The sequence below is a fragment of the Nilaparvata lugens genome, chromosome 7 (assembly GCF_014356525.2).
Source record: "Nilaparvata lugens isolate BPH chromosome 7, ASM1435652v1, whole genome shotgun sequence".
Taxonomy (NCBI): domain Eukaryota; kingdom Metazoa; phylum Arthropoda; class Insecta; order Hemiptera; family Delphacidae; genus Nilaparvata; species Nilaparvata lugens.
Window position 1 is genome coordinate 22,189,664 of NC_052510.1, and position 24,121 is coordinate 22,213,784.

Sequence of the window (24,121 nt, forward strand, 5' to 3'; positions counted from 1 at the left end):
TTAGAGACAAATTACATATCAATGTTTGTACATCATTGTTTTTAGTGAATCATGTAATGTTTTGTACATCAAAATACAAAAGTTGTATATTAGAGTAATATTAGTTGATTTTCAAGTATGAATCTTCGTTCTTTCCAATAGTTACAAAACTCTAGATTTGTATAGTCTAGAATGATAGATTGAACTTGAAATAAAGGAATAATTTCAAAATGTACACAGTGAATACGATCGACCAAAAAGTTCAGGAATTGAAGAGTTATTGAGAATAAAACAGTAGTGAAGTTCATGTTATCTAGTCTAACAGGTAGAGATGAGCCAAAAATGTTTTGCCATGGATGGTTGGTTAATGCGGTTAGCATACAAAATATCGCATGCTGCTCTTTACCACTGCCATAAAGTTTCTTTTTTCGAACCATTTTCGAAATAATCTGGTACTATTTTTTGTAGAATTTCATTGATTTTTCGGTGTCATTAATCGTTACCGTGTTATAGAAACCACAAAGTGTCTATCTCAATCATTTTCAAAACAATCTATTACTATTTTTGTAAAATTTCATTGAGATTACGGTATCATCAATCATTAGGGTAATTTGACCCCAACATCAACACTCAGCCCACTTCTTTTGTGGGATGGATGGATGCGATTTCAAGACTGAATATTGTTCCTTTGGTTAGTTCCACAGCCCATCAGAGCCTATATCAGACCTACTCACCCAAAAATTATACGAGTTACATACAAATTCTATATTCTCAAATTCTAAGCTCTTATGGGCTACCAATACACTTCAATATTTGTTACTATCTTTTCAATCTATCTTATCAATATTTTATACTATCATTTCGCAAGAATATTATCAAGGAACGTTTCATCTTCCTCAATTCACAATAGATCATTCCTTCTATAACAAATTTTCAAATAATGACAAACTCCACATTCATCTATACTGAATTTGTAATTCCAGTTTTCAAAAGTAAACTACCCAACCATAAAGCATCAGGTTGAATGCAAACTGCATGTCCGAAATGCACTAAACCAGTAGTAACAACTGCTCAGTGAGCAGTTGCCTTATGACGGATAGTCTGAGCGTGAACCATTAAATCATAGGCCAGATATTAATAGTACGACGATTAATAGCTGGTTTACTGGCTCACATCATAATGTGACAAGGGCCTGTTGTGAAATATTGCAAAGCAAGGCATGTTGCTTACTAGGATGTTGTCAGACCGATTACCATGATTTCAGAAGCTAGTTAGGAAAACAGATGAAACTGAAATTTTCAAGTTCTAAAGAAACTCTGAAGAAACAACCGTGTCCTAATCAAAACTGTTTTCCACCGATTTTCTCATATTTGCATCCCTTTGAGACACGACTGAACTTTTAACAAGCAGACTTCCAAATCACCTGTTGAGATTCTGCTATGATTGGATTGAACCCCTATTAGCTCACCTAATTCTTCCAAGCATCTAGAGTTTTCAGACTTTTTCCATTTACAACAAACGTTTTCGACGATGACGGAATCAATATTGTATAATATATATAGATGAACAGTCAAACTATCGATTGTGAATTTTACAATTTGATTTGTAAACATAAACTATTTTGAAAAGCTTTGTAGATGAAAAATGCATTCATTCATTCACTTATACTTAACATGGAGTGACATCGAAATAATAATTATAGTCTTGACTAAATTTTGGAATAAGCCAAATACGAAGAGTTTATACTCAAAAACACATCATGTCATTACCAAGGCACAAGTCTAGCGCTCATCTAGGCATTATACTCGAGAGATTAGAAAAAGCCAATGCATATTTTGGATAAAATATTGAGATAACTCCATTATGACCAATCCACAATATTTGCGTGAAGCATGGAGTTAATCTATTCTTGGTTTTTTTGAAATATTGTAAATTCACTAATTTCATGACAAATCCATCAAGAACAAACATGCGTAATTGAATTCTAATAACCTTACAGACAACTAACTGTACAGCTAATGAATAGATGCGAATTAAGAACAATAATATTGCACTCTCCAACGCAGGGATCTCGGAGCTTTGTCTACTGTCACAAGCTAAACTAGCTCTTTAAAGCAGAATAGAGGCAAATCCCTAAGCTGGGTTTCGTTTATCCAGCAAGACAGCTTTGAGATGTGTCCGTCCGTCCCAGAGCCCAGAGCCCCAGGTGTTGTTAGTTCACAGATTCTGTCACATGTTTTCCTGGACTCAGTTCACGTCCAACCGAGACGGCGAGTCACGAAGTAAACAACGGTGATCCTTTCATGATGGAAAATCCGCAATTTTATAAGAAAGTCCTCTTTGAAACCATCGTATTTGATTAGAAGATTCAAAGATTTAAACTCTTCGTAAACTGATACTGATTTTCAAAATAACATGATTTTATTTCAAATAATTTTCGAATTGATACATACTCCCTTATCTCTTTGAAAATACTTCAAGTTGTAATCATCATTATAAATTATAATGAAGTATGATTCAGGTACCATTTCTTACTAAGTTGATGTCTAAAAAAAACAATATTGTATAAATCTTTCTGAATAGTGGTAAATTGATAATGATAAGGATTATGATAATGATAATGAAATAATTGATAATGATAAGTCAAAAATGTTACAGATAATGTTTCTAGAAATCTGTTTTCAACAACTCTCCTCTTTCATCTCAATTTTAATTTTCCTCTACCCAATATCTACTATTACTTAGGTATTGCACTACTACACTCTCATTGTACGTAATTCAAGTCATCATTTATTGCAACATCATCTCACACTTCACATAGAATTTAATCTCATATCTCCTTTTTTATTGCTCATCCCGCTGGGTCTGAAGTACATGTCAACTAAATTGAAACACATTGGACCGGGTTCTCTCCATCACTGAGCTCATCATAACAACCATCTGTAGATCTGTACAATTGATGGTGGAAATTGCGCCATGTCCTAGAAGAAAAACTTCATCATCACTTTTTTCATCAAAAATAGCATTATTGGTTATATTCTCAATCATCTGAAAAATCATAGAGTTATTCCTATCTTCCGAGTTTCAGTAATTAATAGTCACTTTATGGAGACGAATAGTGTCATTTCTTCATATAATAATACAATCTACTGTTAAATCCAGTTTTCTTATTATCAATGATTTACCAAACACCTGATGGAAAAACTGATTTTGTACAATTCCCCCACTAGAAGAGGTCATGAATTTGTTTAATCAATAATTAAGTAGGCCTATCTTGAATCAAAAAAATAAACTATGGATCAAATTGTTGATCATGTTCAATATTTAGTGAAACCACAGATACTACAGTCCACCATTCTACTTCAAACTATATCTAATTTTAACACTATGTCTAATCTAAAACAAATTATACGTCATACCAGAGAAATCTTCTATAATAATTCTAAATAATAATGATGCTATATTAATTCTGTGGTCTTACTATATCTAATTTAAAACTATATACAATCAAAAACAAATTAGAGACAGAAAGATAATTTACAAACCAATAGCACTACAAATACAAGTACAATAGTATTACTATCAGTTAGTCTTAACCCATACCATTCCACACAAGTCTTTACAGAATGCAGAAGGCCTTGCCAAGTCGGGTCTAATTCTTGAACGGTGATTTGCACCGAACAAGGGTCATCCAACCACAACTCACCACAGTTTCGCATCTCAACTAGCCTACTGGACCACCACCCTTCACTTGTTCTCATTGGTTTCCCTACTATCATATTCTCTAGGACTCTAAGACCTGATAATCTACTTTCTCCAATTGATCTTTGCTCTTATTTGCATCCACACTGTGAATCGAACGCCCACATCTAAGGTATTCGCATTTATTAAAATATGAGAGATGTGATGTAGCCTACATGTTGGATGAATATGAAAAAACTACTAAAATCAATGTAGAAGAGGTGAGCTGGTGGTGGAATGACGAAAAAGTTATTTGTGCAACTAGTGTGAAAAGTGACACTGCTGCACCAAAACAGACGTTTAAGCACGTGTCATAGGCGAGTGAGGAATGGTTTCTTCAGTGCAGAAAAGGAGCTTTGAGCACGACTTCCACATTAAATTGTTCCTACAGTTAACATTGAATATGAAAAGTGAGTAATAAATTATGGGTAGAATATCTTGAGATCCTTCAATGTTTGTCTGTATGATTTTGTAATCAATAGCAAATTCAATTAATCTTATAATTGAGAATTCAATCAATAATTATGAAAAATATGATAATTATGAAAGAGTTATCCGAATCGTTTGATAATTCGAGTCGCGAGAAAGTAACAACTTTTTAACGAGGCCCACGTTACAATGGTGGTGGAGGAAGATAAATTGAACAACGTTGCCGATTCTCTGCCTTGCCACTACCTACTTTGAAGAAAAGCTGATACCGGTATATCTGATGCAATATTGACTGTTTACATTCTTGTTTAAAATAATGAATCAAATTTTATTCGTCAAGATAATATATTTTACAGTGATTAAATAATGAATCTCATTATTGAGATTACACATTTTGTTAATTAATTGTATTACTACATTGTTCAAGAAACGATCTGGTAACGTTGCAGGGCTATAAAAGGATAGCGCTCCGCTTTGTCGAATGGAAGACAAGGATAGCAACACAATGCTAATCAAATACTACCAGTATACGTTGACCTCACTAGAGGCTTGACGCTTGAGTATTGGTAACTGAGGTAATGATGGAAGATGAATGGACCAGAAGATGCAGCCTGTTCCCAAAGCAAACCAATATATGAATAAATCAAACCAAACCAGTGATCAAAGATGTATGACCAAACCTACGATCTGACCAACGATATGAATAAACCAATGATCAAAGATCTATGACCTATGAACAAAAACCTATCATCTGAATCGATCATTCTACAGAATATTCCAAGAAAACCAAACAAGGACGCTATCAACCCAGATATTTAACGATCTCTATCGTTCAATTCTCAGTTTGAATCCTCAAACCTTGTCATCTACTAAAACTCCAATTGAAACACACTCATCCAAAACATATCACCCCTTTGCGCATGCGCTCAGACCACCCGTTCTATCACAACTTGCCAGTAGTTAACTACACAAGTTGGACGTTTAACTATTCACAAATAGGCAAGCTGAGTGTCTGCCAGGTACACTACTGACTGGTTAAATATGCACGATTACCGTTACCAACTCAGTCAAACCGGCGCTGTAAATGTCTCAACAGCACAAGAATAACCTTTCGTTGAATGGTGCGGTGCAGTCCTGCTGAGACCTGATCATCCACCAATGCCAATTCAATTGGACTTTTCTCAGTCTGACTGAGTGATTGTTTCTACTCTATAGTGATTTTAATGTTGTGGCTCCTACTTTTTCTATAAGTTTGTAGCTATTGTAATTCGATTGTTAAAGAGTTTGTTTTTCGGTAATTTTTCAAAATTATGTTTTTATATGTAAAATTTCATATTTTAGTTATAACAATGTGAAATATTCCTTATATGTTGAGCTTTGAAGCATCTTAATATGAAAATCTACTTTGTGAAAATACTTGAGGACTGAAAATTTTGTGGATTGAAAAACTACAAGACAAAACTCATTTTTGACTATGTGTTACGGTATCTAAATTTGGGAGAGGAATAGCACAAGGTTACCGTACTTTATTTTTCCTCTCCCTATCATTTTGATAATGTACTTCTTGTATAAATGAATAAAGAAAGATTATAAATTTTACTTCAGTTGTAGGAAGTAACTTGTTATTTTACATTTGAAATTGATGGCAGTGTCATGGCAGGACTCAGCTGTGAATCATTAGCCAATCAAAACTCATTGACGGAACTTATTGTTTTATTATGCGGTATAGTAGTAGTAACAGATTCAATACTGTATTATTCAGCTTTCCTCTTATAGGTTCAATCATTTCATCGTTCTATTGGAAATGATTAACATTTGTTGTACAGTATTATTCAAGTTAAAACTTTATTTTACAGAAATTATCAAGTACCAAAATGAGTTATTCTGCAGTGAGACTGTTGAATATTCAAAACTAAACGCATTACATTCCATTTCATACCCTTTATTCGATCAGTAGACATCTTGAGTTGGATAATTGTATGAAGCAAAATAGTATTCAAGTAATAAAAATGTCGTATCACAAATAACAACTGATCGGCATTTTACTGCAGTAAAATAATTGCAACAGAGCTACATTATCCAACACTCATCGTTTCTTATTTGCTTGTATGATGTACCTGTCTACTAGACATTATTATTAATTCATCATTGATGAGAATGAAATTGAAATGATCCACGTAATCGTTGAATGATTGGAAATGAAAAAAAAAACAAGCTTAAGCCATAATTAAGCCATATTTCAATCCCATAATTTTGCATTTTATTGCTTGTATCTTCTTCTTCTTATTGTTCCTGTCCGCTACGAACGTGGGCGATCAACATGGCGATTTTCACTTTATCCACGGCAATACCAAATATTTCTATGGAGATTTTCCACACCAGGATCGGATGTTGTTTAGCCAAGAAATTCTTCTTCTACCTGGGCCCCTCTTTCCAAAATTCTTTCCTTGGAGAATCACCTGTAATAGAGAATATCTTACATCGTTTCTCATTACATGTCCAAGATACTGGATCTTTTTGCATTTGATGGTGGTGATTATCTCAATGTCTTACCCCATTCTCCTTAGAACCTCAATGTTTGTTACGTGATTAGTCCACGGTATCCTCAGAATTCTTCTATATGCCCACATCTCGAATGCAACAAGTCTTTTACTAATGGCTTCATTCAGAGTCCAGGACTCTGCACCATATAATAGGACTGTAAACACTTAGCATTTTTATCTTTGTTTTTAGGGAGAAATTCTTGCTCTTGAAATTGTTTGTATAGGAAACGGAAATTATGTCTGAGTTGGAACTTCATTCTTCATACAACCAATCAAATCGATCTCTATTTTTTCTGCAGTAGGGTCTCACTAATTAAGAACTACATCAATTTATTTGAACTTGTCATTAGCTGAGAGCATCAGTACGATTCATGAATCAGCATTGTTAAAACTCAGCATCTTCGTTAAGATTCGAATGGCCTACAATTGTCTGGGAGAAATTGAACAATGAATAAAATTTGAATTTCTAATCAAACCTATCGATTGCTGGAAACGGAGCCAGAAGTTTGACATTTGAGTGCAGAAACAAGTCGCAGGGAAAGACTTAGCTATCCCAGTTAGTGGTGAGGACTTCGTTATTTGAATACTTGAATAAACGATGCGGAGACACTGAAGAGCTGTAGCCAAGAAACCATGTTTTTATAGTTGATGCAGTTACTACGGTTAACAAGATCGAGAAGTAATAGAGTTCAGACATTTCAGAAATCATTTCAGATTTCAGACATTATGCCTTATAAAGATATAATAGAAATATATAATTACATCATACATCAGACTTATCACTATGTACCGTTTAACATGATTCTACTTTGTTTTAAAAGATTACTAGTCCAGTCAACGAAAGATTATAGAGGGAAAAGTTTGGAACACAATTTTTGACCCCGCATCTCTTTTCAAGGATAGTAAGGGGTAAACATATCAAAATTCCTCACTCCTACCACCTGTTCAAAGGGGGTGGGGGTGGTTTCAAATTATCATATTTTGGATTTTTGCACATATCTCGAACAATATGCGTCTTTCGGGAATCCCTGTCATATACAGAATTAAAGCATACAAAAAACCTACATGTTTTATTTGTAACATTTTTACATGTCTCTTCTAGTTTTCTAGGTATGAACTCTTGAAGGTGACACGTTTTAAAGAAAACACCATCTGGCTCCGATTTTCTCATCTTTTTTGGCCTCATAAGTTTTCAACGATTGTTTGAAAAAACCCGTGCTAATCATGAGCTCATTGAGCATCATATTCTCTCCAATTTCATAAATTATTTTACGCATCACCCTACGATTGTTGCAGCCGTTATGGTGTTGAGTGTAAAATCTTCGATAATAATATATTATCAATTATTGACAGGGCAATTTGGAGGGAACGTTTGGCATACAATATTTGACTTCACAGCTTTGTTTGGACTAGTTGGAATGTGAACATATCAAAAAGTCCTCATCCCTACCCTTTGTGCTCAAGGGATGAGGGTGGTTTAAAGTTGCGTTTATTTATTTCTGACTTACACGCATGTATCATGAAAACAATGCATTTCAGCGACATGACTAACTGTACAAAAATGAAGCTAGATAAGTTTCCTACAAGTTTTGTTTGGTAGTTTTTTGTGATATATGCTATCGATTTCGAGATATTCACTTTTAAGTGTAAAATCTTTGAAAAGACAGTTTTTCTTCCAACTTTTTGCACTTATTACTCAACAACTATGCATCGAAAAAATGAGTACTGACGATGAGTTGTAGAGGATTCAATTCTCTTCATTTTGATGTAGTAATTCACCATGGTGAAGTAACACTCGATGACGATAACTGAAGAACTGATCAAACTTTAATAAAAACACTGATTAACAACATTCATTTTTCATCTCTTTGAGGACAAAATTTCAAGAATCTGCTTGTGAGTCCGTTCAAGTATGGACTATTACTACAATAATAAGAGCATAAGAGGCTACAACTGCAAGAAAAAGACTAGAAAATGAAAAGCACAAATATTAAAATTCAAACTCAAATCCTTATTCAATAAAACAAGCATACAGAATACAGACAAGTGAATTGATCACCAATATGGACCTCTAGGGAGGAAATTCCTCTTTCTCTTATTCATTATCCTTAAAATGCAAAATTAGAAAATAAGAGATTGGATGGAGATCCATTCCAGTATTTCTCTATGTCTGCTGTAAGATCATTTCGAATACTTCAACGACACATCAGATTGATGCAATTTCTTTTGGCGAATAGTCGGGAGATTCAGCGATTTGGTGAGAAAAGTTGCGCACATGTTGCCAATACGTCGTCGTATCGGATTCACATTAGCCGAATGCAGCAGCAGCAGCAAAAGAAGAGAGCTTATCGAGATTTGTCGTTTGTCACCAATGTTATTGATGGTTGTCAACTCCCTGCGAAAATCTATACCACTGCTTTAAAAATTTGATCAAAATCTTCAAATGAACTTCAACGATAAAAGTGTAACATTTTCTGTAAGTTTTTTATTGAAAAAAAGAGGAATTGTAAAATATTGCTGATTATATTCACAAATATCTTGGAAACGCCTTCAACGACAGAAGTGGGACATAATATGTGGATGGTTCAGCAGAAAAAAGTGGAAAATTGGGTGTTGAATAACACAGATCAACAATCAACACTTTCGATTTGAGAAGCACTTACTCAGAATCTCACAATATTATTTACTTTATTCAGAATTTTAGAACCAGGATTAAAAACACATCTGGATTTTACATAGCAGTAAAGAGATTGAGATAAAAATTTGAATCATCTGATGTCGTTGCTAGCTTTCTTACAGATTTCACTTTCATATATCAACATTTCAGAGAGGATATTCCTCATTGCTTCAACATTCTCAAAAGACTCATTTTCACATTTTTTTCAAGCATCTATTCGAAAAAAATGGTTTAATCTATCGATCCTACCTCCATCAACCTATTTCAGGGACTAAGAAGAAGAAAAGTTAGATAAAACGAGTATTCTCTATCAAAATTCAATTCAACAAATTTACAAAATAAGATCAATTCTCGAAATTTGATTATTTGATCCGGATTTATAAGCTGTAAATCGAATAAAATTCGATCTATCTGGAACAATTTTAGTTTCATCTTCTTTCAATCCTTGGATAATTCGATTGAGTACAAGCAAAGAGGAAACAATCTATTCTTATTCTATGGGACAAATCACTCAGGAAAAACCCAATTAATTTGATTTTTCTATTCGTTTCAATTTACATTGCTTGGAAAATAATCATCAAACTCAATACTATTTTACAACAGCCTTCAATGCAACCTTTGAAATATGGCCTGTGAAGCACTACTATGTTGCACTGGAATCTATAAGTGCACATACGTTTGTGAGAAACGAGGCCAGATTTGGTAGGTTCCATCTCGACGCTGTTCACCAATTCAGAAGCGAGCGAGTAGAGCAGAACAGAGCAGAGCAGAGGATGGAAATGTCATGTCAACATATCAGCTCAGCTGACAACGGACTCACTGCAACACGTTACAGAAGCTTACGGCTTGGGTAAGCCGATCGTTATCCACATGATGCTATATTTACCCTTATCAGGATTACGGGGTTGAAGTGTGTGTGGAGGAGGAGGAGTACGTGGACGAGGTGGCGAATATGGAGGAGGGAGTGAAGGATGAGAGGCGGGAGAGAAAGGGGTGGAAGTTGTGAACAAGCAGAAGAGGAAAGAGCATAGGGTGTAAGAACAGGAAGATAGGAAGGAGGAGGTGTTGTAGAGGGAAAAAAGAGAAGAAGGGGAGCATGATGACAAATAGATGAAGATATAGATTGGGAGTAGAAGTTGAGAAGAGGAAACAGTGTGGAGAAAGAGGAATTGTTGAGAAAGATAGAGAAAAATAGAATTAGTGGGACAAGAAGATAATACAGATATGGATGTGGAGGAGATGGGGAAGATGAAGATGATGGAGAAGTAAGAGACGGACAAAACAAGACAAAAGAGTAAAATGAGAAGACAATGAAGAAAGAAGGAGTATACAACGTGGAGGAAGCAAGAGGAATAAAAAGAATTGAAATGCTTCTAGTAAGCGGAAAGGAGGAAATATGATGGGATGGAAAGAACGTAAAATGGAAAGAAACAATGATTAGAGGTTGAGAGAGTTGAGTAATACAAAGAGATCAGTATGATAAGAAAAGGTGGATTTGGAGATTCAATCCCAGAGGGGCAAAGTTAGGGCGCAGCCGGCCCTCTCTAACAACTGACCAATGAATGGAGAGAGTTGAGAAGAAAACGATAACCAAGAGATAAAGAGGAAAAAGAACAAAATATGATTGGAGAGAGAAGACAAAATGAAAGACGAGTAAAATATGAAGGTGGTAGGGTTGAGAAGTTGTGTGGTGCAGGGGAGAAGGGGAGAAGGATTGTTTGATTAAGAAGAGGGACAGAGAATGAGATAGTGTAGAGGCAGGAAGAACAGTTAAAGTGGTAGAAAATGGAGACAATAAGAAGAAGCAAAAGAAATAATAGATTGTGATCAGGATGGGGGAGCCGGATAACAGGAACGTAGAGGACAGAATAAGGAATAGTGAGGAGTAGGGAGTCATAAGAGCAATAAGGAGAGGAGAGGAACAGCAGGAGTGAGGGGAGGAGAAGTAAGATGAGGAGGAGGAGGAGGAGAAGGGGGAGTGAGAGGAGGAGCAAAATGGTGAGCAGATGGAGAAGGGAGAGAAGGGCGAACGGGTGGAGTGGTGGTGGAGGTAGAAGAGAAGTAGTAAGTGGAGGAGGAGAGGAAGAAGGATAATAATAATAATAATAAGAAGAAGAAGAAGAAGAAGTAGAAGAGATGAAGAGACGTACTATTCCAAGAGAGAAGGACAGGAAATAGAACTTGAAAAAGGAGTAGAAGGATCTGAAGTGAGAGGAAGAGCTAAGGTAGGCAAAATGAGGAGGAGGAGGAGGAGGAGGAGACTATCTACCTGCACTCTGTTTATATACTTGACCGAGGACCAAACCAAATCCTCCCTTCCCACAACCCCCCACCATCGATCCGCCTGGAGCAGTCCATCTATTAATAGAAGACAAATATACAGCATTTGCAAAAATTCTGCCAATCTGCAATTCTCAGAAAAGATGTCAACGTATGCATATTTGTTGTATACTTGCATTCACGAAATGGCTGAAACCGACAGCAAAAATTGGTGTGTCACTTTGAAACGTTTTGTGATGAATTTCCCCAATATTCAATTCAATGTTATTGTAACAAACAAGGAAATTTAAGCTTCAAGGGAGAACTCTCAATAATTTTATTCGGTTCCTTTCAAACGTTTATCAGAAATCTTTGTTCAAGATGTCAGGATTTGAAGTGTAAGGAAAATGATAAATTACGTACAGTTAGGTATGTATAGTTAGGTATGTACGTCTGTATAGTTAGGTATGGTTTGAAGATTTCATGAACTGGGTTTTCAATTCTTACAATTCATTTTTTCTTGAAACTTTTGTAAAATTGACAATACTCATAATGCATAGAGTTGATAGCTCAATGCATGAAAGCAAATGACCATAGAGCACTCCTGGTGGAACTGACTAGATATTTTTGATCTAACATTCCCATTGTGTAGTAATACAGGAAAGATATACATTTTCACATTTTTACTATGAATAATTCGTGATTTTATATCACAACTGAACTTTCGATCTAGGAGAATAATTTCCAGGACAGAAGTGAAATTCACAAATCTGAGCAATCAGTCATAACTAATAGGTCAGAACAAACTAGACGTAATTTGAATAGTAGATGCTAAGCTGGAATTCAGATAGCTTTCTAGCTGCTACTGAAAACATTCCATCTTCATGGATTTGTAGGAGAGACAAATGGTCGCAAATAAATTCTGGACGCCATTTGCCTTCGAGGGAAACGGGCATGGAATACAAAACTTATACCATACAGTTTGTTTCATCCCTTCGGGGTAATTGGGGTGGAGGGGGGGGTTTGTACGATGGACGGCAAACGGTGCAAAAATGGAAGAAGAAACAGGGTTGGAGAGAGAAATGGGAGAGTGAAAACGAATGTGCAAGGAATGAAGGAAAGGAGAAGCAGGAAACGGGGTGGGAGAAAAAAAATGAGAAAATTAGATAAAACAGGAGGAAACAAGAAGAGGAAGGAGAGGGAAAAAGAGAATAAATAGATTAGATTATTCGAGTTATCTAGTCATGTATGTTACAGAGAAGGAGAAGAAGAAAAAGTGGAAGAAGAAGAGTGATAAACAACATAATGAGGATGGAAAGGAGAAGAAATAGAAATAGCGGAAGGAATTGGATTGAGAAAGGAAGAGCCTGAATGAAGACGAAGGGAAGAAAAAGTGAAAGAGAAATACAAAGAAAAATGAGATAGGATGTAACAGTAGAAACTAGTAGAAAGGGAGAGAAATACTAGAAGAAAGTTGAACAGAGGACTGCGATCTGAGACGAATTGGATGCAATGAATCTATTGAATTGTATATTCATTGTACACTATATCAAACGACTAGTTCACCTGATCTGAAATATTTATAGTAATCTGGAAAATTATTCAATAAATAGATTGAATGGATGGATCATAATATTCCCTTTCCGAAAAAGAGAGGTAAGATTCTGCGTCCTGAAGGAAAAGAGGGAAATGAGAGAGTAAAGATCAGAAATGATGATGAACTATGCTGATATAGAACGGTGCTTGTAAGAAGAAAGAGAAGAGGAAGAGATGAAAGAAAAACCGGATGTGTAAAGGTAGTATTGGAAGGGAGCTTTTGGAGAGGTTGGTCGCAAAAATATTACGGAAACAGGTCCGATTGATGTTGTTAGGAAAGAGAGGGACAGAAGAAAAGAGTTATGAAATTCTATTTTTCGCCCCACTTGGATGTAATGAGCTGGTTTTCATGTGTCATATGGAGGCCGAAAATGATTGTTTTCTGACCAGGCCGGTAAAATTTTTACGGCCCTAGGGCTGTAAAATAACCTTGAAGTCAGCTGATTCTGATTCGATGTGAACGTGTTTACAAAATAGTTTATGAAACGGAATCAGTTTATGCTTCTAGAATTGAATAAAGTATTTTGCAATAAGATACTATCATTTTATTTGGATGAATGAAATACAAATTAGATATTATAAACTATTCAAATTCAATTTTCAGAGTATAATGAATCTAACCTCAAACCTCATAGTACTTCGTATATCACGAAACATGGTGAATAATTTTGGAACTACTTGGGCAATATCCATGGTGCTGAACGTTTTTACAAATAATTCATGAAACGGAATCAGTTTATGTTTCTAGAATTGAATAAAGTATTCTGCAATAATATACTATCATTTTATTTGGATGAATGAAATACAGATAAGATATATATTATAAACTATCCAAATTAGATTTTCAGAGTAGGATAGAACTTCTAACCTAAACTTCCCAAGTCGATGACAACAAGCATTGTTGACGTTGACATTCAGATTGGCCAAATTTCAAGTGTGCTAGAACAGCTCATCAATACACTTTTCATTATTTGTGTTTATTATTTCAATAATTAAAACATTTATAATAATATCATCTTATTGTCATTTGAAAGAATAAAAAAGTATAAACTCAACCTCCCACATAATTGAACACAATCTTTTAGGTTATTTAGACAAATCAGAATAAAAAATAAAAACACTTGGACAGCTTCCTGATATTCAGATTACCTCAGATTTGCTAGAGCTATGACCATCCACTTTTGCTTTCGGAAGTGCTTAATGAACAATTATTCTCATATATATATATATATATATATATATATAATATATATATATATATATATTGTATATTTTTGTGTGTGGCGAAAAATAGCGTTCGCACCACGGGCAAAAATGTTTTTCCGGCTCTCAATCTTTTCTAGTTCTCGGCCTACGGCCTCGGACTTGAAAACGATTTCGAGCCGGAAAAGTCTCATTTTCGGCCCTAGGTGCGAATATACTATTCCGGCTCTCAATCTTTTCTAGTTCTCGGCCTACGGCCTCGGACTTGAAAACCTGTTTCGAGCCGGAAAAGTTTCATTTTCGGCCCTAGGTGCGAAATATACTATTAGATGATTAGAAGAGGAAGGGAAAGCGAAGAAATGAATGAGAGGTATAGTGGAAGGAGGAGGCAGAGAAGATAAATGAGGTGAATGAGGAGGAGCAAGATACTGGAAACAAAATCACGAATGAAAAGTCCAGATATATATGACGAAATGTAGCCGTTCGGAGTCCCCTATCATCTGAGGCCTACCTTATTCTGCGCTGACCCTATAAGAGCCATTTAAAATGTAGGCAGTTGGCAGCATTGCCAACTAACTATTCATGGTCAGTTGCGTTAGCTCATATGCGTTGATTGAGTAGAATTTAGATGAATATTTCTTTTTATGAAATTTCTCAGCCTGATTGGGGTGTTTACTTCACAGGCGACTTTATATGATAAATTATTCGAAGTCAATTGTGTTGAAGGATTTGAAAATTTTATAAATGAGTTTGCTAGAATACAAGTTAGTTGTCTTATTGTAAAGAAATATGATTATTCGATCAGGATGAGACATCCTGGGGCGATTGTGGGGAGAAGACGAGTAATTTTCACTACACTTCAAAAAATATTCCACCTTCCGTATCATCGGGAAAAAACTAAATTCACAATATAATCGCCGAAATTCCAGTGAAATGTCTTATCTATCAATTCAAGGATAGAGGAAGAGTACACATTGTTCAATTATTTCGAGTTGGAGAGAATAGCATTTTTAGAAGAAAATATATTGAGAATGGTGACATCATAATATGAGTAAATCCTAAAACCATCAAATATGTATTGAACTTGAGAACTGAGAAGTTATAATTCGTTCATTTAATGAAGACAACTTCAACGTACCTTGAAAATTTATAAACACAAAGTAGAAACGCTAATTTAATTAATGCATTCAGTTATTGAAGAACAGTTATTAATGCAAACAAGAGATGGACAAGTCATTAGAGAGCTGGAAAGAGTCCTGAATTGAATTTTCACTTCAGGCTTAGGGGATTGTGAGGCAAAAAGCATGAAAGCTTACTAAATTAGACTAAAAATCGAGCCTAACATGTTCGCGTGTACTTTTTGAAAAGTCTTGGTGAATATCATTACAAAGCTGATGAATGAGGAATTTTAATAATTATTATTAAGCTAACGAAATGACTATCGCATTGAACTTACCATAGAAAATGGTTGACGATTATCTAAGGAGACCCCAAAACCATCTACAACTACTCAATCCTTCTGTTCTAACCATCCATTCACTCCACATCTTGTAGATCTCGTTTTTCCAACTCGGGCTCCCTTGAAATAAACGTGAATTTCCCATTATTATCGTGCCACTATAATGAGATTTCCCGGCGGAAAAATGCAGGCGTTTAATTAGAGAATAATGAGCAAGTAGACGGTGAATACGACGAGTGGTTGCTTTGCTGTTCATATTCGTCTTCTCCTCTTTTCGTCCTTTTTCTTTGCTTCTCAATTATTTTCTCCGTCACTCATCATACGTGTGAGTGTCACCCACTTGTGGGTAGGGTGGGTCTGCCACCATCCATCAATTAACATAATGAAGGAGGACGCTTTTGAGCGAAAATAAATTCATTTCACAGAGACGTGAATGAAATGAATGAGTTGATGGACGAAATCGGTGATAGTGGACTGTAAATCACGTTGAGTCGTGAATTTTTTAATATAGAAAATCCTATCAACATCATTATGATATCAACATCAAATTTCATCCCATATTGTTGTATGTGTTTTATAAGTTTCAAGTATATCATGTTCCTGGAATGTTTAATCAAGCTAAGTTTTAATAATGATACTCTCGAATCAAAGAAGAAATTGCCTACTGCAAACTACATAGCTAGTGAAATAGATGAGTACATCGCTAGATTCAAACAAATTACTTAACTAGACTACATGAAACAAATAATGTGTTATTTATTGTGATCCGTTGTAAATATGCATCACAATAACTGAACGTGGAAAGATACAACCATACAAACAGGCATTTGCTCATGACTGTTAAAATTATTAATCGTAACCTCCGTATAAATATATAGGTTAGTCTATAGGTTGTCTATATTATAAATCCTAAACTGACCTTCTTTACTTCAGGAACATCAAGATTCGAAAAGGTTCAACAAATCTTTAATATCTGTATAATAAAACATCTAAGCGATGAAATTATAGGCTGTGTGGAAGAACCCTTGTATCGGGAGTTTTAAAAACCAGATTATCACTCAAATTGGAGTTTGATATTCATGAATAATGATTGAGATTATTATAGGAAGTGTTGATCTGAAGAGTTACTACTTTCATTTCATTGATCAAGGATTGTCCAGAAAAAAATGTTTGCTCAATGGATTGGATGCAATATTATAATAAGCATGATGGAATTATGAAAAATTGAGAGGTTAGAAAAAGGAAGAGATGTTCCGAAACATGAAGGAGACACAATCGTGCTATGTTTACGCAAGAGAAAACGACTTAACGTCAAGATCTCGATATCACATGATTGTTTTCCTATCTTCAAGAAGGTACACGAATCGGAATAAACAAACAGTGAACCGAGATGAGTATTTACACTTGGGTTGTTCCAGGATTGGTCGGAGACAAACTTAAACTCCCATACCATTCTCAGACAGATATACAGGAACGCTCTCCTGAAATTATAACAATAATTTATGCGAGCACAAGCATGCATCTATTACGCTCTCTACACCTGTACAGTCAACTCACACACACTGACTACTTCCCTATCTCTCTCTTTGTCTTACTCATTTACTCTCTCACACTCGCTTCTCTTTTCTATCTCCTCTCAGGAGCAAGCAGACAATTCAGCAAGGAACACGATTATCCAGGTGACTTGCTTGTGAACTTTACCATCTCCCCTGTTGCAACCAACTTGCTTCAGGGCATGACGATGAAATGTACGCACTCCAGCAAACTTCTCTAACACCAAACGCCAATCGAAATAAGTGAATGTCAAATTCAGCAATCGATTGATCATGATCAAATTATATATTCCATCTATTATATACTCGCATATTTATTTGTAACAGAATTAAACTTCCTTTCATTTAATTTCAGAAATCTAGTTGTAGATATTGAATATGGTACCCAAATACATTTATATTGATAATAAATCGATCAATGTGAAAGATCCAGTCAGATCAGAACAATCGTTGCAATGTGAGGAAGAGTATTAATGGTCGGGGGAGGGGAAGAGTAATATTGGAGTTATGACGCATGACCTTTGCAGGTTGGAATAGCCAAAGGTAGGCCGTTAAATTTGAGCGATGCCCACTGTAGGGGCGCCGGGGAGCACCTAGGGGGGCCTAGGGGGTACCTGGATGGCTAATTGTGTCGCTCTGACTGCATTACACCTTCTCGTTAATGGGCAAGATGTTTCCGATGGGAAATCAATGGATCTGCCTGCCGTGTATCCCCCCCTTTGCATCCCACAACAAATGCACCCTCATTTATATGCATGTCGATTCTACATGTGTGCTGGCAATAATTCTGATCAATTCCAACAACCTGAATCTTCTTTTCTAACAAGTTTATGAGTGCAGTTTATAGTACACGTGCGTATTCCAGTACACTACAGTTATATCAAAGCTTTTAGCATGTTTATTATAGTTTCTTTGCTGTAGCTTGTTGCAGTGTAATATAGTACAGTAATAATTCACTAGTAGTGTAATATAGTGTAGTATAATACACTGCAGTTATGTTTTAGCGATTTTAGTAGAGTATTGTAACCATTCCATTTTTTTTTCAGTGCAGATGATGCCCACATGAGATTTTTGCTTGTGCGTGAGTAATGGGAAGAGCAAATATGATTTAATGAGGTGATCATGAAATGTTCATGCATGCCGGCTGGATTCGAATCCACGACCATGTAGCGCTAGCCGACTCAAGGGTGCAACGCAAGTCGTACCAGCAATCCTAGTAGCCGGCAATTAGTGTTGAAATTGTGAAAATACAGTACTGATCTGATTCATTTGTTTCCTTTTCAATAGTAGACAAAGTTCATCATAGACTGGGGATATCATAATGATTGTACATTGAAGTGAAAATACATAGTAGACAAACAAATTCACAAATTCTCATTTACAAAGAGATTGTAATGGAATTGTAAGACCACAAAGATCATAGCGACAAACGAGCATGATTAAATACCGAGACAACAGAGCTCTAATAAACAAAATAATCATGATAGTGGAAAATATAAGGCACAGTTGATATAGTTTGCCTGTTCTATGAAATTAACAGAATTTTCTTGAAAGGAACAAGAAGTTCGTTGCTAGAAGGAATTGAACGACGCGGTGTGGAAAACACAAAAATAACTGTAACATGGGGTTGAAGAGGAAAGAAAGGAGCAGCATAATCAGGAGTAGCAGTTCCATCAGCAACAGCAGTAGCAGTAACTGCACCAAAAGTAGCACTAGCATCAGCAGCAGTAACAACAACAGAAGAAGCAGTTACATCAGTAGCAGAAGAAGGAGAATTAGTAGTAGGAGTAGAAACATGGCCACCAGTTACAGTTCTCATTTGCTTGAAGCCGGTCTGAGACCGACCTCAAGGAAATTCCTTTCTTGCAGCAAAATCCCACTCTTAAGAGGTCTCAAATGGAACCACTTATAATACCGCAAACCACCCCACACTTTTTCCTTTTCCAGGAACCACTTGCTCTCGCGATACGATTTTCGCCGGCGGAAATTTCCGAGCACGTCCCGTGAGGAATTCCGGCGCTCGTGAATATTCGGGACATTTACAACAAAACGACTTCCCCGAAGATTTGTGGACGAGGGTAAAAGTGCTCGCGAAATGTGAATGGATGCCTGAATTGCAAGGTGATCTCCATCACCTGTCTAATGAAAACCGTGGCTGCATGCCGCAGATTCCAAAATTACAACGATAGTAATAATACCTGCAAAATCACAGCATTGAACACTGAGAATTCTAATCTATGGATTTGGTAGTATGTTTCGAAGGAATTGATTACAATTACCTTGTCGATGATAATAATAATTTGATGATATGAATTTTATGTTGAAAATATATTTCCAATTATAAATAGTATTGAAACCTATAGAAGTTATGATTACTTCAGATTATTGAAAACCCCGCTAAAATACCACAATATTAACCGTATAAATCAAGCTGATTGTGTTTGCTGTGAAATATTACAGCCCAGAAAAGTAAAATATTTGGGTGTGTTGATGGAGTATGGCCTTCTGTGGAAGGAGCATATTCGAACATTGAAAAAAGTCTAAGATTGCTTCTCCACCGATTTTATCATATAAACAAATTATGTCCTAATTCTGTACTGAAAAACATATATTTCTCCTTAGCCTTAGCTCACTCCAGAACTTCGTATGGAATTTTATGATGGGGATGTACCTACATTACCCACTTGAAACCTCTAATCACTCTACAGCGATCCTTGCTCAGATTCATCCAAGAACCTCCTGCTATGCGTGCTGACCTTTTCAGCGGTCTAAACATCTTGAGCCTCCGATCTATATTCATTTACAAAGTTTTGTTACAATTTTATTGGGCCAATGGCAATCAAGGCAATACAGTAGATTTTGCTGGGCAGGGGCCGTTGACTCGTGCAGCTGGAGAGATAAGGGTTCCAAGGCCTAACTAAACTTTTTTTCGCAAATCGTTTCTTTTTTTGCAAGGTAAATTCTCAAACAGGTTGCCGGAGGAAATTTCACTTGTAGTATCACCACATCTGTTTAAACGTAGATTACTTTTTTTATCTAATTGCTATGCCCGAACAAGATGTTGAGTGCATGTACAACATTATTGTGTAGTATCTTTTTTGTTTTTTTTAGTATCTTTCTTTGTTTTAAGTTTCTCATAATGTGATAGACTTCACTTTTATGGCTATTGTATCGTCGTCGCTGTAAACTTAAACAATTTTTCAAGTACTTCCTTCATATGTTCTTAATGCTCAACTAATATCATTGTCAGTTAGAATTTAAGAGAGGAAACATTTCTGATGATCAAACCTTCAAAGTTCATTCTTGTTGAATACTATATATATATAGTATATATATATATATATATATATATATATATATATATAGTAATCACTGTGGATGTACTATATATATATATATTATATATATATATATATATCTATATATATATATATATATATATATATATATATTTCGCGGATGGATATATTATATATAAAAGAATTAACCGGTACATCCGTTTGTTTTGACTTACTTGAGTCTGACGTTTCGTCGCCATCGCAGACGACATCTTCTGAGGGTAGCGTCGAAATCCACACTGATTTCGACGCCACCCTCAGAAGATGTCTGCGATGGCGACGAAACGTCAGACTCAAGTAAGTCAAATCACTGTGGATGTACCCGGTTAATTCTTTTACATATAATATATCCATCCGCGAAACACTCAAATGTAATATATATATATATATTATATATATATATTATATATATATATATATATATATATATATATATTAATCGGTATCATGTGAAATTCATAATTTATATGTATGTATTTGATACTCCCATATGCGGTCATGCTCGAAAGAGCTTGCATATGTGTAATGTTACTTTCTTTATGTATGTAATATTGTAATAAATGAATGAATAAAAATAAAAAATTTATGGAAGACAGTAATCAATAATTTCTATAGGAAACTATAAAGGGTGATTGGATATGTAACAAAAATCAATTGAAACCATGCGGGTACCTTCACAAAGAGTAGAAATCTCTCGATCAAATCTAAAATTGATCGCGTACTTGATTCAATCGAGTCATAAGTAACGGGAATAAGTAATTGATTCCATAAATACACAATTTCAAGTGGAAACTCTTAGCTTGACAAGGAAATAAGACGAAGAATGAATAATGGAAGAACGTGTACATGACATTTATGACTCAAGCAACTCACAGGAATAATAACTGAGTTTTCTTAGGTTTCTGAAATATTAATTCTAGCAAGCGATTATATTACTCTGGTGGAAATGAGACGGCAGTAAAAACTTTAGGACCTGTCAAGGCTTCTTAATGAATTCCTAAATACTATTGACACACATTATTATTCGCTACCCACTTTCAAGAAACATAAACTACATGGAGCAGGAAGGATAGGCAGTATATTAGTACACGCAAGTTGAATACATTATCACATACATTTTACATGAATACCTTAATTGAATAATGTGGAAAAAAACTGAGTATCAAACTACATTATCTTTCAGTATAATTCATCATTGAATTGATAAAACAATATAAAAAAATCTTGAAGCACCCTTTATTTTTTAAAAAAACTTTAAAATAGTTCAACTATTAAAAAATAAGGGGTGCTTCAAGATTTTTTTATATTGTTTTATTAATTTAAGAAGTAGCCCATGTGAATGAAGTGTTTTCATCATTGAATTATCTGGGGAAATACGTCATTCATTCGAACGTCGATCAGACATGGATTGAGATTCAAACTTTCAAATACATTGGTTATACTTACTAGGAATGTTCAAACTGTTGATTGCGACTCACAACTAAGAGTATAGTCCAAATTGAATGTATCTTAAGCTCACCTGAAACAGAAAAAGTAAATGAATAGAAAGGATCAATGATATTCCAATGAGACTCAATGATTTTTGAGAAATATTGTCGCACTTGAAACATGATGCAAGCAATTGATATTCTTATTTACAGATAAATTTAAAGAGAATAAATTCAACAATCAGCATTGAAACTTCCAGTGATTTTGTGTTTATTTACAGTAGAAAAAGAGCATGTCAGAGAATAATGTAGCACATTACTGTATTATTTACATAAGTTATTACTATAATTATTATTCACATCAATACATGAAAGTAGAATGGGACGTTTGAGAACTAATCACGAAATACAATAGAAATGGTAGGATATATTTTGCTTTGTAAAAATATCTTTCATGAATTTCACAAACAATTTTCCTCCTGGCCGATATTGGTATGAGCAACTGTATATCATCAATATGTATTTGGCTCTCAAGTGAGTAACTAACTTATGGTTGGTTATAGTAGCGAACGTGAGAGAAAGAATCGGAAGTGTATAGTGTGGGACTGTGTGAGGGTGTACTCAAGTCAATGCTGAGCAAATATCGTGGCAGAAGAGAGGAATCAAGGGTTTTATTCGACTGTTAGGAGAGATTTTCACCACTCTGTTGAAAGAGAACGATATTTGCGAATCTGTATGGAAGCATATCTCACAATTTTCGTCTTGAAGCGTTCCTACAGTGTTTGAAAATCTACCGCGCTTTCCTTTCAGTGGCAACACACTTCTTCGCCATTGTTGGGTTCATCCCTGATTATTATAGAGCTCATTCTCATCCTTCTTCTCTCACCATTCCTTCTCATCCTCCTCATCCACTTCCTTCCCTTCTCCTTCCTTTTGTGCCGCTTTCGGGTATTCTTTGGCACTCCATCATCATTATTGCGCCTATGCATCTTATTTTTTTCTGTGACAAGTACTGAAATCTCCTTTGCTTCTATGAGTTGGTTTCTTGTCTCGAGTTTGCAGAGTGTTATATCCCCTCAATTGTTAGGATTTATTGCGGAAGATCAGGATGATACGAATTTATTACTCAATATTTCTCTCATTATTTTCATATTCTATAACGTTCAAAATAAGAATTCTCTCTTTTTGAGGGTTTTAAAAAATACCATGTAATTATTAACTAAGAGCAGGTGTAACTCGTACTCTGGAATAGATAAAATTACAAAATAACATCATCGTGATCTTCACATCAAGGATAAGGATTTTTTACATATTTGTAGAATGACACAGTCCCATTGACTCAGCTTTGTCGCATTATCTCAAGTGTGTGACTGGTTGAATGGCGATTTCCTCTGCTTCGTCAGTGTGGTTACCCTGATCGTTTGTTTCTTCTTCACAAAGTAATATGCAGCAGAGAATATTGAATCTATTATTTTCACGGGATTGATTGGAAAACGATATTTCGCTAACAGAGGAATTATTTCATGGGAGACGAATATTACATGAAATCTGGGATACGACTGTTTTTCTCTTAAATTTAAATAAAAAACTTTCACTCGGGATCTATTGATTAATAAACAGCGGATTGGAACTGAAATCTGTTGAGGTGAAACCCACACAGAATATTCAATAACCAGAAAGAAATGACCCTTTAACAACGTCAACAGGAATTCTAGTAAAAAGATATTGATAGTCCTTGTAAGGGAGTTGTGTAACCGTGAATATAAAGAAGAACAAGTGAAGAAAAGAGTCCTAAATTCCTGTACTTTCTCTAAATTGAATTAAAAGTTCAGTTCTATGGAAGTTGATAATCAAACATGTCTAAATCATCGAATTAAATCAACAAACACGACTACTCGATCAATAATAATGAATAAG

General features: G+C 35.2%; 1 protein-coding gene across 1 annotated transcript in view; it reads right to left on the reverse strand.

Moving 5' to 3' along the window:
- The window catches only part of LOC111057041 (dystrophin, isoforms A/C/F/G/H), a 608,133-nt gene that overhangs the window by 142,466 nt on the left and 441,546 nt on the right, over window positions 1-24,121 (reverse strand). The window lies entirely within an intron of this gene.